The sequence below is a fragment of the Vulpes vulpes genome, chromosome 8, assembly GCF_048418805.1.
Source record: "Vulpes vulpes isolate BD-2025 chromosome 8, VulVul3, whole genome shotgun sequence".
NCBI classification, from domain to species: Eukaryota; Metazoa; Chordata; class Mammalia; order Carnivora; family Canidae; genus Vulpes; species Vulpes vulpes.
In genome coordinates this window covers 31,339,354-31,355,691 of record NC_132787.1, presented here as the reverse complement: position 1 = coordinate 31,355,691, position 16,338 = coordinate 31,339,354, and the positions used below count along the sequence as shown (strand labels likewise).

The 16,338-nt window shown below is 35.7% G+C and overlaps 1 pseudogene; it reads left to right on the top strand.

Annotated features, from left to right (window-relative positions):
- Nucleotides 1-5,404: 5,404 nt before the first annotated feature.
- On the top strand, nt 5,405-6,502 carry LOC112917558 (receptor-binding cancer antigen expressed on SiSo cells pseudogene; annotated as a pseudogene).
- The last annotated feature ends 9,836 nt before the right edge of the window (nt 6,503-16,338 follow it).

Genomic DNA, 16,338 nt, shown 5'->3' with positions numbered 1-16,338 from the left:
CTTAATCAGTATGAAATCAGAGAATTCACCCATGAGATGGTGTCAGCTGTCATCATCCACTGCTAAGCAACCAATAAAAGCTTTAGAAAGTGTTTCATTCTCATCTCGGATCCTTTGAAAGAAGAGTAAGAACTTGATGTGAAACCTACGAGTGAGGAAACTACTTAACAACTTTCATTAGTTTATATGTAAATTAGCAAAACTGTGGACATCTCTAACTTGATCAAACCTACAAGGTATTTGGAGCAGAAATCAAAACTTCTGATTAGAAGTTTAAAAAAGGTAAAGAGCAAAACAAATTCCTTAAGAATTCAGGAAATTCAGGAAGTAATTGAGATATTTATGGAACATGATTCATTTGAAAAATGAGGAGTATTGATGTTGCCTAAGGGTACAAACTTGGAATGAGTAGTTTATAAGCCCTAGAAATCTAAGGCACAGTATAATGAATATGGACAAAAATATTGTGTTATAATAACAAACCTGCTAAGAGACTGGAACTTAAGTATTCCAATCACTAAATAAAAGGATAATTATGGAACATGATTAAGGTGCTAATTATCACAATGGCAATCACATTAGAATATATAAATGTATTAACATGTTGTGTGCCTTAAATTTACACAAAATTATGTCAAATATATGTATAAAATGGCATTTTTGAAAAAAGTAAAGAAAATGGAGAGTAATAATTCCATTAGCAGAGGAAGAAAGCAAGTGATAGAGGGAAAGAATAAAGAAGTGGTATAAGGAAGATGCTTTGCCAGCCCCCTAACCAAGAGGTTAAGATCCAAATTCCATCCTTTGGAATGAGCTTTGTTGCTGACTTGAAAATGTTCCTTAATGAATTCCTAAAATTGCAAGCCAAAACAACACTTATATGTGAAACATACTGTGGTAAAGTCATTTCAAAAACAACTAACATTTGAATCACAAGTAATGTCAAGCTGCTCTATAAACTATACATGTTGTCAAAGGTAAACACGAGAAGTGGGATTGCCATTTTTACACAAATTTGCAACATATATTTTTTTGAGCTCAAATTATAGTTCTAAGATAGCATTTCTTTTTCAATCTTGATGTAAGTGCAAAAGATATTTCCATATTCCAAATTCCATTTAATTATGCAATTGAGGAGTGTCCATTTATACTTCAATTGGAAGTGATGAATCTGCAATGTAGTGATTTGCTGAAAGGCAAAAAATGCCATCCAAATGATGAGTATGCTCAACTAAAATCATATGCTTGTTAGTTAACAATATGTAGTGGTATCTATGTGAAAAGCAAAGTTTCAAATTTGAAATATGTAAAGTCTTAAAACACATTAACAGATGAGCATTAGCTTGTATTTTGAGGAGAATATTAACTTTGAATCCCAAATAAGAAAAGGGAATCTTCCTTGCTCCAGAATTCCATTTTTCTCCTTACTGGACCTATACTACACCAGAATATTTTATTTTATTTTTTTAAAAGATTTTATTTATTTATTCATGAGAGACAGAGAGAGAGAGAGAGAGAGAGAGAGAGGCAGAGACACAGGCTAAGGGAGAAGCGGGCTCCATGCAGGGAGCCCAACGTGGGACCCAAACCCAGGTCTTCAGGATAATGCCCTGGGCTGAAGGTGGTGCCAAACCGCTGAGCCAGCCGGGCTGCCCTACACCAGATATTTTAGTCAATTATTATATTATCTTTTGAATTTCATTAATACAAATTGTGGAAATTTACTTTCTCTCTTTTTATATAAGTATTTACATAGTATTCTTGACTTTGACTCTTATCCAGCTATCATAGCCTGAAATATATATTATCTGGACCTTCCCAGAAGTTTGTCAATCTGTGACATAAAATATTATCATTATATTGTAGTTTCTTATCAAGTATGTGCATTGGAGTGTCTGAACGGCTTAGTCTGTAGAGCATGTGACTCTTGATCTCAAGGTTGTGAGTTCAAGTCCCAGGTTGGTCATGGAAACTACTTTAAAAAAAGTATTGCATTGATTCTAGTATTAAACATGAACATATTGCCAATCTAGTCATTGTCAAGAGATTGATAAGTTCTAGTGATTATTTTTCATTGTATTTCTTTGTATCTTATTTCCCTCATTTTTCCTGTTAAACATAAATATGTTTACAACAAATAAATTTGTAAGCAACAAATTTTTACATTAAAAATGAAGGCATAATATTGATACAGGATAGAATAGAGATGCAGAAGCTTAAACAACTAGAATAGTAGAGAATAAAAGATACTTGAAGAAAATGTTGCAATTTTATGGTAAGTGGAAATTATATTTTGCTGTGGCAGAGCAATACAAAAAATCTATCTTTTGTGTAAAGAAAAATAACGTTTAGGGGCACCTAGCCGGTTCAGTCAGTTAAACGTTTGCCTTAGGCTCAGGTCATGATTTCAGGGTCCTGAGATCCAGCCCTGGGTCCAGGCTCCCTGCTCAGCAAGGAGTCTGCTTCTCTTTCCCTCTCCTTCTGCCCCTCCCTCCTTCTCATTCTCTCTCTCTCTCTCTCAAATAAATCTTTTAAAAAATGAAAGAGAAAGAAAAAAGAAAGTTATAATATTAAGAGACATTTTCAGCAAATACATAGTGATTTTGACAAGTTATTCCCTCCCAAAAGTTAAAAAGAATTGATAAAATTCGTCAGCTAGAACTAGAATTAAATGTGCAAAAATATTTTAAAATAATTTTAAAAGAACCTAAGCTTTTAACTTTAGCCAACTATAAAATAGCTTGGTTCTTACACACACACACAAATAATTTTTAGATGGAGAAATGGGAAATATATTACTATTTCAATTATGAAAATTTGGTAGAAAATTATGAAGAAAAACTTTTAAAAGATATTTCACAAAAAGTGAGAGATTTCAGTTAAGCTACAAAACAATCGCACATGAAATGCAAGACCTTTCTGTAACATCAAGGATCAACTGATTCAAACTTGTCTTTAGTCTCTTGTCTGTAGATGAGCAGTGTGATGTAAAACCATTGCCAAAGTAACATTTAATATCTATTTCTCAAAGGATATCCATATTTATGATGAAATATACTCAATTCATGGCCTAACAAATGGAACTAGTACCATAGATATTTTTGAATTTCATGTCAGCCTCAAAATTTTAGATATGAAATATTAGTTTCTGTCGCAACAGGTGTTCCAATTTTGTTAAGCCAAAAGTCCTGATTTACTGAAATTTTAAAACAAGAAACATTCATCCCTTTCTGCTTTGTTTCTACCTGTGATACATAATGAAAATACATATGCCCCAATATTCTAAAGCAAACTATGAACATTGCCATAGCATTTATTGAATTTAAAATCATTCGGGGAATATATGCAATGCTATGAGCCATCAAAAATTTTTGGAATCACTAAAATAAATAGAAAACAATTAATTTAATCATCTCGTGTTCTCTACCAGTGTTTGTTGGTTGAATTGTGGAAGAGTTGTACAAAGATTAACTGCATTGTTAATTCCAATTCAATATTTTCTTGAAAGAAAAGGAATGCTTGGCAAATATTTAAAATCCAAACATAAAACTTGGAAGTCTGATCTATATTTTCTTGCTGTTATATCACATTACATATGAATGAACTAAATTTGAAGCTACAAGAAAGGAAAAGCTTGTCTGTGACCCAGATATGTTCAAGAATATATGTTGCAATTAAGTCTCTGCATAATGAATCAATAATAATGATTTTACTTATTATTTAACATGAATCAATATGAAGAAGCTTTAAACTGATTCACAGCATTACACAAATTGACCATAAAACTACAAGAAATATTTGAAGGATACATTGTTGATATTAGGATATTTAGAGTTGATTTTCAATTTACTCAATATTCCTTTGAATTCACCTTTAATAATCATGGGTTAACAGAAGAGGTAGTGAATTTACTTAACTTGGATGGGAGTTTTGAAACCAATATGCTTACTTTACAGTTACATCAGTTTTTTAAAAAGATGAACAAGGGGATGCCTGGGTGGCTTAGCAGTTTGGCGCCTGCCTTTGGCTCAGGGCGCGATCCTGGAGTCCCGGGATCGAGTCCCATGTTGGGCTCCCGGCATGGAGCCTGCTTCTCCCTCCTCCTGTGTCTCTACCTCTCTCTCTTTCTCTATATCTATCATAAATAAATAAATAAATAAATAAATAAATAAATAAATAAATCTTGAATCCAGAAATAAAACTATTTTGGGTTCCAACTGAGGTTCCTTAATAGCTTTATGTCCTTTGACAAGATTATTAACATCTTGTAAATATCTAACATTAACATCTTGTAACATCTAAGCCTATTTTGTAGAGCTGTTGTGGGAACCAAACAAAGTAGAACAGATACCGTGCTTAACATAGTGTTGGGCACATAGTAACCCCTAAATCTGTGGTTAATGATTAAAGCTGGAAATCAATAAGAAGCTAAAGTAAGGGGGTACTTGGGTGGCTCAGTTGGTTAAGCACCCAATTCTTGATTTTGGCTCAGGTCATGATCTCCAGGTCCTGGGATGGAGCCTGGAATTGGGCTCCAGGTTCAGCAGGGAGTCTGCTTGTCCCTCTGCCCCTCTCCCTACTTACATGTGCTCTCTCTCTCTCTCTCAAATAAATAAATAAAATCTTTTTTTTTTTTTTAAAGAGAAACTTAAGTAAGAAGTGATTGGAAGAATAAAAAGAAGGGAATGTATTCTTAGAAAGTTCAACATGGAGATGAGACATGAAGGTGAAGAGGGAAAATGAGGATGGCTTAACTCTCAAATGTCTGCCCTGCAGGGAAAAAGGACTAAGTTTAAATCTGGGGTGAAAATTCTGAGTTCAGTTTTAAACAGGTTGATGATGCAGTGACTGTGGAAATTTAACAGGAGATGATGATTAGGTAAGAAACCTAGAGACAGAATCATGGTGGGGCGGGGGGGGGGGGGTGATGTTTGTCTTTCTCTGACTGACTCACTCCTACTCTGCTGTCTTCCCCCAAAGTCTATTCCTCTCAATCTTTAACACATCTCTTTCTCCTGCTCTTTGATATGTCTCATCAATATTTTTTCTCCATGTGCCACCTTAATTCAAATTTTTATCACCTTATGTGGTTTAAAACAGCAGCCTTTGAACTGGTTTGCTAAGTCTCCTAACCTCAGCTTGATTTTTACACAGCTACCTGTACCACTTTTCAAAAACGTAATTAGATTAATCAAAACAAAATGCAATCAATATATATTTGATTTTACTAAAAACTTACAGGTGACTAACCAAAAAACCTGTCTCCTGTGGTATACATTAGAAGTTGTAAAATTCTTCAGCAAATACAATGAAACACTTCACAATATACATAAAAGTTGCAACTGCTCTTTGATAAGTCTCCTTAGGTGATATTTAAAATTTGGATAGTTATGGGGCGGGGAGAGGGAGGGGCAGGTTTTGAGTCCCACTATGGCTATCACACAGTTTCGGTTATTTAAAGTCTGCACCTGCCTTGCAACAGTATTCTCATTCCTAAAGAGATTAATATGCAGATCTGGCAGAGGACGGAAATTAAGTGGAGACCAAATAACTTTGCCAACTACAGTTGATTATTCATCAGTTCCTAAACAGACTGATGTTGAAGAGTGGACTTCCTGGGATGAAGATGCCCCCACAAGTGTAAAGATTGAAGGAGGGAATGGGAATGTAGCAACACAGCAAAATGCTTTGGAACAACTGGAACCTGACTATTTTAAGGACATGACACCAACTATAAGGAAAACTCAGAAAATCATTATTAAGAAGAGAGAACCATTAAATTTTGGCATTCCAGATGGTAGCACAGGTTTCTCGTAGAGTAGCAGCTACATAAGATATGCCTTTTATTCATCAATCTCCTGAATTAGGTGACTTAGATACTTGGCAGAAAAATACCAGTGCATGGGAAGAAGAAGAAGATGCAGCCTGGCAAGTAGAAGAAGTTCTGAGGCAGGAGAAGATAACAGACAGAGAAAAGAGAGCAGCAGAACAACAGAGGAAGAAAGTGGAGAAGGAGGCACAGCGGCTAATGAAAAAGGAACAGAACAAAATTGGCGTGAAGCTTTCATAACAGATGTTCTTCACATATCATCGTGCCAGTAGGAGAGATGTGAGCTCCACAACTCAAGCAGCATTTATATGGATATAAGAGTATTTTCAGAATACAAATACATTGCTTGATTTTTAATGCATTCATCAGACCATCTAGGACACCAGGATTCTCCAGAGTACCTTGAGCTCTTAGTGATTGAGACTGAAAAAAAAAAAAAAAAACAAAGACCTACGAGTCAATATTTTTTTTTCAACATGCTCCAAGTGTAAGACAACTGTTTGCTGTAGAGAAATTATTACAAATGGAATATACCAGTACCTCTTCTAGTTAGTGTTTCCAGCTAAATATATGGGTGTAAATAATTTTATGGTGGGAAAGGACTCTGCTCTCTATAATGCTTTCTTTCATTGTGCATAATGATAAAATAAATAATTTTAAATACTCAAAAAACTTGGATAGTTATCAGGCCACTTTAGTTTAAAATTATTTATGAGAAAAGCAATGAAATGAATGCCCTCAAATGCATACACATATCGTAGTCCCTGCTTTTACTCTTTAGCCCCTAATTGGTAGATCAGGAATCTGAGGAGTGTCACGTTATCAGGTGAAATCATGGGCGGGGGGTGGGGATGACTGGGTGACGGGCACTGAGGTGGGCACTTGATGGGATGAGCACTGGCTGTTATTCTATATGTTGGCAAATTGAACACCAATAAAAAATAAATTTATAATAAAAATAATAATAAAATTAAATATAGACTTAAAAAATAAAAAAAAAAAAACCTGAATTCCTTAATGGTCACAATAAAGTCTTTTCCTGTGCCTCTAGCGCAGTCCCTCAGCTCCCACCATTAGAGACTAGGTTGGAGACAGAACACATATCCTCTAGAATACTTTTCCTCACTCCTCCCAGCAAAATTTATTATTCTTGTGCTTCCAAATACGTGTACTTTTTTTTTATTTCCGGTGTCACATTTATAAAACAGTTCAGTAAGTACTTGTTTTTACAGTATATAATGTTAAAGACACTGAAATCTGTGACTTTGTTTCCCTGGAGTCTAAGATAATGCTTGCCATATATGAGATGCACAATCACACTGTGTAAATTACAATGCATTGCAAGACTGATGGCCCCATCCCCTCTCCTCTCTTCTGTTCCTGTGAGTCAGTACCTGGGCTCTTCTTGGCCGTGAACACTGCAGTGAAGTTTCCAACAATGGCATAGACCAATAAAGTATGATAACAATGACATTACTTTATTACCAAGAACTATTTTCCTTTCCCAAGCAGTGATTACAACAAAAGAGAGATAATAAAAATGATGAGATCCAAACTATAATCACAATTTCTCCCACAATTTTCTAAATAATTTGTTTCTAGATGGATAGACATATATTAAAGATTTATTTTTTAATATTCTATAGTTCTGTCTTTAAATATTCCAAAAGATTAAGTACTTAGATGTGTTGGGAATGTCAGGGATGAATTCCCTAGTGGAATATAAATTTGATAAATCATAGGATGGTCATATAACCTTTATCATCATGTCTTCAGGTATGCTTTTTTTTTTTTTTTTTAGAGAGAGAGAGAGAGAGCACTACAGGGGGTGGGGGAGAGGGGCAAAGGGAGAGAATCTTAAGCAGGCTCTATGCCCAGTACAGAGCTGGACACAGGGCTTGATCTCACAATTCTGAGATCATGATCTGAGCCAAAATCAAGAGTCGGTAGCTTAATGAACTGGGCACATAGGCACCTCTGCCTTTGACTTTTCAGTAAGGCTCTCATAATAAGTACAGCTTTTTTTTTTTTAAATTTCATGAGAATATGTTTTCTGGGAAAACAGTAACAACAAAAACAAGAAAACAACCCAGCCGTACTGTATTGAGCACCCTCATCCCAGACCTGTGCAGATTTCATGACGTTACTTCTAATTACCCTCAACAACTGCATGGCCATAGTACCTCCACTGACTCCACTGATAAACAACAAGTCATCTTTTAAGATTTCCTATAAATAATCTGTCCATGAACAAACACCTAGTTGTTTTAGAGGAAATTTCCTTTTTTAAAAGATTTTATTTATTCATGAGAGACACAGAGACACAGGCAGAGGGAGAACCAGGCTTCCCTGTGGGGAGCCCAATGTGGGACTTGATCCCAGGACCCCAGGATCATGACCTGAGGTGAATGCAGATGCTCAACCACTGAGCCACTGAGGTGCCCCTTAGAGGAAATTTCTTGAGTTAATATGCATCAGTAGGATTCTTATTATTTAGCTATGCCCCATTAAGTTCTGTTTTATCTAGGTGAGAAGATAGATGAGTGTTAAAGAACACTTGATTTTCATAGAGCTTCACTTGAGTAGAAGTGAAGCATACATACATACATACATACACACCTGAATCAAATCAGGAAAGAATGCTATCTTCTGGCCATGAATACCTGTCCTCATTGGACTATCATAATACTAAGAAATTATTTTGTATTGCAAAATAAGCTGCTGAATGTTTGGGGTTTGTTCAGTATCAATATTTGTAATGGGAAATGTTATTCACAGTTATGATTTATCATGAGGGTCATTTTGGAGGAAGAAGATATGTGCTAAGTTAGAAAGTACATTTGTGAATAATATTACCTAGGTAAACCAGATAAAAGAAGATAAGGAGAAGATAGAATGCTGAAAAACACTAGAATTTTAGAACAATGAGCAAAGATATAGAGATAGCAAAAGAGATTGCCCAAAAGTAGAGAACACAAACATGGTTATGAAAGACAAAAGGTTAAAATTTCCAGGGATCCCTGGGTGGCGCAGCGGTTTGGCGTCTGCCTTTGGCCCGGAACGCGATCCTGGAGGCCGGGGATCGAATCCCACGTCGGGCTCCCGGTGCATGGAGCCTGCTTCTCCCTCTGCCTGTGTCTCTCCCTCTCTCTCTCTCTCTCTCTCTCTGTGACTATCATAAAAAAAAAAATTAAAGTTTCCAGAAAAAGACAATTGTTAACTATGCAAAATGCTATAGAGAGAGCAAACAAAACATTCTATTCCCTTGTCCTTCAAGCACAAATGTCCTTCCTTTTTCCATGATTACATAGCCAAAGAGAAAAATAAGATTTTCGATGTGACTCTCTGAAATGTTCCATCTTTACCTTTATCTATTTTTAAAGATTAAGTATTTACTATGAAACTTGAAGTCAACCACAAGAAAAAAATTGTAAAGACCACAAATACAAGGAGGTTAAAAAAGCCCAGATGTCCACTGAGTGTGAATATATATATACCACATCTTCTTTATCCATAACACACACACACACATATACACATAAAAAGGAATATTACTCAACCATCAAAAAGAATGAAACCTTGCCATTTACAAAGACATGAATAGAAAGAGGGTATTATGCAAAGTGAAATAAGTCAGTCAGAGAAAGACAAATACCACATTATTTCATTCAATGTGGAATTTAAGAAACAGAGTAACATTGGGATGGGAAGGAAAAGTAAAATAAGGTAAAAACAGGGAGGCAAAGCATAAGAGACTCTTAACTATAGTGAACAAACTGAGGGTTGATGGAGGAGAGGTGGGTGGGAGGATGGGGTAACTAACTGGGTGATGGGCATTAAGGAGGGCACTTAATGTAATGAGCACTGAGTGTTATATGCTACTGAGAAATCACTAAATTCTGCCCCTGAAACTAACACTACACTGCATGTTAACTAATTTGAATTTAAATAAAATCTTCAAAAAAATAAACATAAATTTTCAAAGACCTCACACCTACACAAATCAACATATAATTTGCTATTTGGAGGGGCAAATATTATTATTGAATTCTGAGCTCACAACATTAACCAATATTTGTTTTCTTATGTTCACATAACTCAATATCATGTGTCAGGTTTTAAGGGTTTTTAGTTAAAATCTGTGCAATCTTTAAATGCTTCTTTCATTAATCAGGAAAACTTCCAAATCATTGTATAAATATGTTCAAGTTTTGGTTTTGCTGAGAACTAAAATAAAAAGGAAAAGGAGAAATTGGGAAAATATAGCTGAAAAAATTGACATACCATTGATCACATTTCTTGTATATGAAATGATTCATTAAAGCAATTTCAAAAACACTAATATTCTTATTGGAAATAAAGTTAAACAATAGAATTCACAAATTCACAAAAAAAGAAGATCTAAATAATCTATCAATATATGAAAGAGTAGCCAATCTTTCAAAATAATTCATTTATTAATCCAACAAATACTTATTGAGACATATTTTTTGTATTTTTTTCACATGAAACAGCAAAATACCATTTTTTATATAAAAATGGTAGTTTTAGAAATATATTATTCTAGGTTGATAAGAGTGTGGAGAAATGAGCACTCCAATATCTAAATGGGAGAATTTTTAAAGGGTGCAATATTTCTCTATGACAGATTAGCCACATATTTCAAAAGTTGTGCATTTTCCTTCACTGAGAAATTTAACTCTAGGAATTTATGGTTAAGTAAATAATCAGAGATGTTCACAGGATTTATGTGCAATAATATTTATTGTGGCATTATTTATAATAGCTCCCAAAGGAAACAAGCAAAATGTCAAACAATGAGAAATTGGTTAAATAAATCATTGTATGTTTACAATGATTGTAGGAAAATAGTTAATGACATGGAAAATATTCTTGTTATGTTGACAAGTTTAAAAAGCAAATATTAAAATAATATTTATACTATCATCCTGATTTTCTGACTGCTTGAAATGTTTGAAAGTTCTCCCAAATATAAACAAATATACAGTTACATGTGAATATAATCCTTGCATATAATACTATAATACAAACTAAAACGTTGACAGTGATGACCTCTGAGGGCAAGACTTAGGAGAGTTTTTAAAAATTTGTTTCCTTGTGTTTTTTCTATATATTCTGTTGCTTCCCTATTAAATAAGCACTGCTTTTACAATAAGAAAAAAACTTACAAAATTGGATTTTTAAAAATTAGGTCATTGATAACCTACAAGTAGTTTCAGTATGGTATGAGGGTAGAAGATTTTTAAATGTGGGTAAGTAGTGAGTGTGATTTGAGGAAGTAGAGGCAATGAATACAGACTGCACCTCAGAACACTTGGCATTTAAGTGCAAGGAGGAGATCCAAGGATAGGTTTAGGGGGAGGTAGGTCAGGGGCAAAGAAGATGGAGAAGATGGAAGATGGATATATGTGTGTGTGTGTGTGTGTGTGTGTGTGTGTGTGTATAACCAGGATAAAGATAAAAAGTGAAGAAAAATGTTTATACATAAATCAAGGTCATCTAGAGATAGAATATCTCTCCTTGTTCGTATAACTTTACCTATAGGTATAACCTAAAAGAAAAATAAAAATGCAAAATGGTGTGCTAACACATAGTAAAACCTGTAAATATAATGACTGACATATTAGGTTGCACTAGTCAAGATTCTCAGAGAAACAGAACTAACAGAATGTATATGTATATACACACATATAAACACACAGATAAATTATATTTATATATATATATTTATTTAAAATTTATTTTAAGAAACTGGCTTTCATGATTTTGCAGGCTGGCAAGTCCAAAATCTGCAGGATGGGCCAGCAGACTGGAGATCCAGAAAGAGCTAATGTTGCAGTGCAAGTTCAAAAACCAGTCTGCCTGCAGAATGGGCAAAAGACATGCACAGAAATCTCACAGAGGAAGACATGGACATGGCCAACAAGCACATGAGAAAATGCTCTGCATCACTTGCCATCAGGCAAATACAAATCAAAACCACAATGAGATACCACCCCACACCACTGAGAATGGGGGAAAATTAACAAGGCAGGAAACCACAAATGTTGGAGAGGATGTGGAGAAAGGGGAACCCTCTTGCACTGTTGGTGGGAATGTGAACTGGTGCAGCCACTCTGGAAAACTGTGTGGAGGTTCCTCAAAGAGTTAAAAATAGACCTGCCCTACGACCCAGCAATTGCACTGCTGGGGATTTACCCCAAAGATACAGATGCAATGAAACGCCGGGACACCTGCACCCCGATGTTTCTAGCAGCAATGTCCACAATAGCCAAACTGTGGAAGGAGCCTCGGTGTCCATCGACAGATGAATGGATAAAGAAGATGTGGTCTATGTATACAATGGAATATTACTCAGCCATTAGAAACGACAAATACCCAGCATTTGCTTCGATGTGGATGGAACTGGAGGGTATTATGCTGAGTGAAATAAGTCAATCGGAGAAGGAAAACATATGGTCTCATTCATTTGGGAAATATAAAAAATAGTGAAACGGAATGAAGGGGAAAGGAGAAAAAATGAGTGGGAAATATCAGAAAGGGAGACAGACCATGAGAGACTCCTAACTCTGGGAAAAGAACTAGGGGTGGTGGAAGGGGAGGTGGGTGCAGGGTGGGGGTGACTGGGTGACGGACACTGAGGGGGATGAGATGATGGGATGAGCACTGGGTGTTACTCTATATGTTGGCAAATTGAACACCAATAAAAAATAAATTTATATAAAAAAATCACCCTCAGAGAAACATCTAAAATACCATTTGCCCAAATTCCTTGGCCCCATCAAGTTGACACATAAAATTAATCATCACAAAAGTACTATGAAAAATGAAAGTAGTTCTGCTGGGTAGCAAGATTTCGAGTTTTTCTTAATATTGTCTTTAATTCTGTTACATTAAAGGTTAAGTATAATCTTCTAACAATTAATTCATACATGCTGTTCAAAAGTCAGAAAGGCTTCAACTTATAATGCCTAGTCTTCAACCACATAACAATTATGAGGTAATTATACTACCTATATGTTATCACTGACTCCTAAAGTTTTTATCAAGCATCAGTGTGTAATTACATTCCTGATCTAATCTGAATAAGTCCCATCACCATCAACATTCACGGAGTGGAAACATTTAATTACACACATATAAGCATATGGGACACTAGTATAAATGTGTGCCATTTGTGTCTTTTCAGAAGCAGAAGTCAAGCAGCATAGGTTGTAGCCATAACAGTACTACTAATTGGCTATGGCAGCTTGAGGATTAGTCAAGGGACATGAATCTGACAAACGACAAAACACAAGAGTGACATTTGCACACTAGTTTTAATGAGGTGTTAGAAGGAACTGATAAAATAATAGATTTTGCTTTGAAAATATAGAGGTCCAAGAAGAAATAAATATTTCTCCAATGACTTAGGAATAAAGAGGAATCAAAAAGATGTTAAAGAGGAACAGATTTTGCTTTCAGTCTCTCCATGCTTGAGTAGTTTATAAGCTAGTCAGAGCTCCCAAACTAGAGTCAGTGTTATCTTTTTTAATTGTCATAAAATGCTGAGAGGTAGGGACACCTGGGTGGCTCAGACACCTTGAGGGTCTGCCTTAGGCTCAGGGCATGATCCCGGGGTGCCAGGATCGAGTCCCGCATTGGGATGCCCGCAGGAAGCCTGCTTCTCCCCCTGCCCATGTCTCTGCCTCTCTCTCTCTCTCTGTGTCTCTCATGAATAAATAAATAAAATCTAATAAAAAAAAATCCTGAGAGGTATTATTGCCATGTTACAGATGTGGAAAATGAAACTCAGATTTGTTAAGAGACTTACCCAAAGTGAGTATGTGGTGTGATGCTTACTGGAACTTTCTGGTTGCCCCACAACTGGTAACAAGGGGCCCCACTAAATTCCAGGTCTTTTTAAAGTGGGAAGGAAAGGGAAAATACAAACCATCCCCTTCCCACTCCAAATCTACTGATCTAGCCTAGCCAGCCATGGAGGAAGGGAAAGTTGTTGTTGTTGGTTTTAAAATTTATTTATTTATTTCAGAGAGAGAGCACACAGATGGGAGAAGCAGAGGGAGAGAATATCAAGCATTGATTCCACATTGAGCAAAGAGCCTGGTATAGGTCTCAAACTCACAACCATGAAATCAGGACCTGAGCCAAAAACAAGAGTCAACTGCTCGACTGACTGCACCACCAAGGCACCCTGGAAGGAAAAGTTTTTTATAAAGTAAGAGATGGAAGCTTTAAGTAGACTCGACTTTAAAAGATTGCGAGTAACCAAAAAGTAATGGAATCTTTTCAAGATATGAGGTTAAAAGACAGAGAATGGATAGCATTTTCACAGTTATCTCCTAAATCGAAAATATTTGATAAACCAATTATATCTGTGGGTGGGAAGTGGAGCATTTGTCCAGGATCCTTTAAGAATCTCCACACAGAAATAAATATGTGTACCAGGTTTATCAAACAATTATAAACACAAAACTGGAATGGGAAAGATACTACATAATAGAGGTAAGAATAACCAATGGAAAATATTCAAAGCTACACATATTATGAACAAAAATTACCTGTGGGTTATAGTATTTTATGAAGATGTCAGAAGATGTTGGGTGAATCTTCTTTTGTTGTCTCAGAATTGATCACTGGAGCCACTAGGAGCTCAGTTGTGGATAAAAAGGCATCAGTACCTCAAATTCCAAAGACATGATTGAGATCAGAGGTTGCCTTTCCAGGCTTACTAAAAGGAGGCCAACTCAGCTCCACCACCATAAAGCCACTTCTCCATTGGGGAGACAGGAATAATCACAGTTATGAGTTATCAGTCCAGAGAAGCATTTTACAGCTCTTTTCTCCTCCCTCCTTAGAGGATACTGCAAGAAGAGAATTAATCTCCTATTCTGGACAGACATTTCCACAGGCAATCAACTTACTGTTCTGCCAACAGCTACCCAAGCAGGAGAAAAAAGAAAAGTGTCCACCAATGGTAAGGTTGACAGAAGGGATGGCAGCGGTGATTACCTTTGGGCTACAACCTGAACCTTGACCCGACTACCTTCTTTCTCTGAGAGCTGAATTTAGAAACCACTGCAAAAATCTTATTTTATTATACATTTAAGCAAGACCTGGCATAATTTAAATGCTAATGATTATATTTAGAATGCTTACCTCCCTTCTGGGTCTCCCACTATAATTCAGGGACTCTTTTTTCAAAGGGACCGTTGGCATGTCTACTAAACCCCTTTACACTCTTACCTCTTACATGTGAAATGTAAGCTAGGTAGGAGATACAGACAAAGCTATTCTGATAAAAGTATATATAATCTATAGATGATATCATATATAGTAGAGTCTAGTAGTGTGAAAGATGTATTCCTCTCACTTGTAGTCTACACATACACATGTACATGTGTATATGTATCCTTTCCTTATGTAGTATAGAACCTTCCCATTAATTCTCCAGTCATGGAGCACCTGGGTGGCCCAGTTGGTTGAGCAACTGACTCTTGGTTTTTAGCTTAGGTCTTGACCTTGGTGTCATGGGATCAAGCCTTGTGTCGGGCTCCCCATTCAGTGGGGAGTCTGCTACTGCCCCCCACAACTTTCGGCTCACTCGTGCTCTCTCTCAAATAAATAAGCCTTTTTAGAAAATCCTCTAGTCTTATCATCTTTGCAAAACTTCATTTCAAAATGAAATATTTTTAAAATACTGTTTTAATTATGAAACATACTTGTAGAAAACATGGGAAATAGAGCAATATTTAAAGATGAAAATTAAAAAAATAAAGATGAAAATTTAAAAACATCATAAACCTCTACCCATTGATAACCACTTAACATGTTGGTAAAGGGAAAGAGCGATTGTAGTGTTTTACAATATCAGTAATATGCTATATGCAGTTTTATATCCCATTTTGAAATTCTTATACACATATTCATGCTTTCTTATTTGTGCTTACAAGTAAAAGACTTGAAAATAAATGTTTCTGAATGTAGAATACTATCTATAGCAGTAATAGCTCTGGGGTTGGTAACAGAAGATGCATGAAAAATAACAGATTTCCAGGTCAAGAAAGAGACTTTAGAAATTATCGAATGATATTTAAAATATTTAACAAGTCATTATGATAAAGCCATTGATCAGAATGGACACTAGGCACAAATAATTGGTTTGTCTCCACACTTGTATGTCTGAGTATTACTCCCGAATAAGAGAAGACAAAAGCCTTGAGAAGCCCAATAATCAAAGGTCACACTACCATCTAAGCTCAATTTCCTGACCAGAGTTTTTCCTGCTATATCCAGTTGCCTCCCTATATGAAAGCTTTTTGAAATGTGTAAGGTGCTATTTAAGTGCACATTCTAATTAATATGGTTAAACAAATACATAGAAATTAGTATCCAACCTCTAAGGTGCTATTAGGGAGAGGAGTGAAGTGTTTTTCATAAAGAAATCTGAAAATCCATGTGGCTTTTATTATAGATACACCACTTAA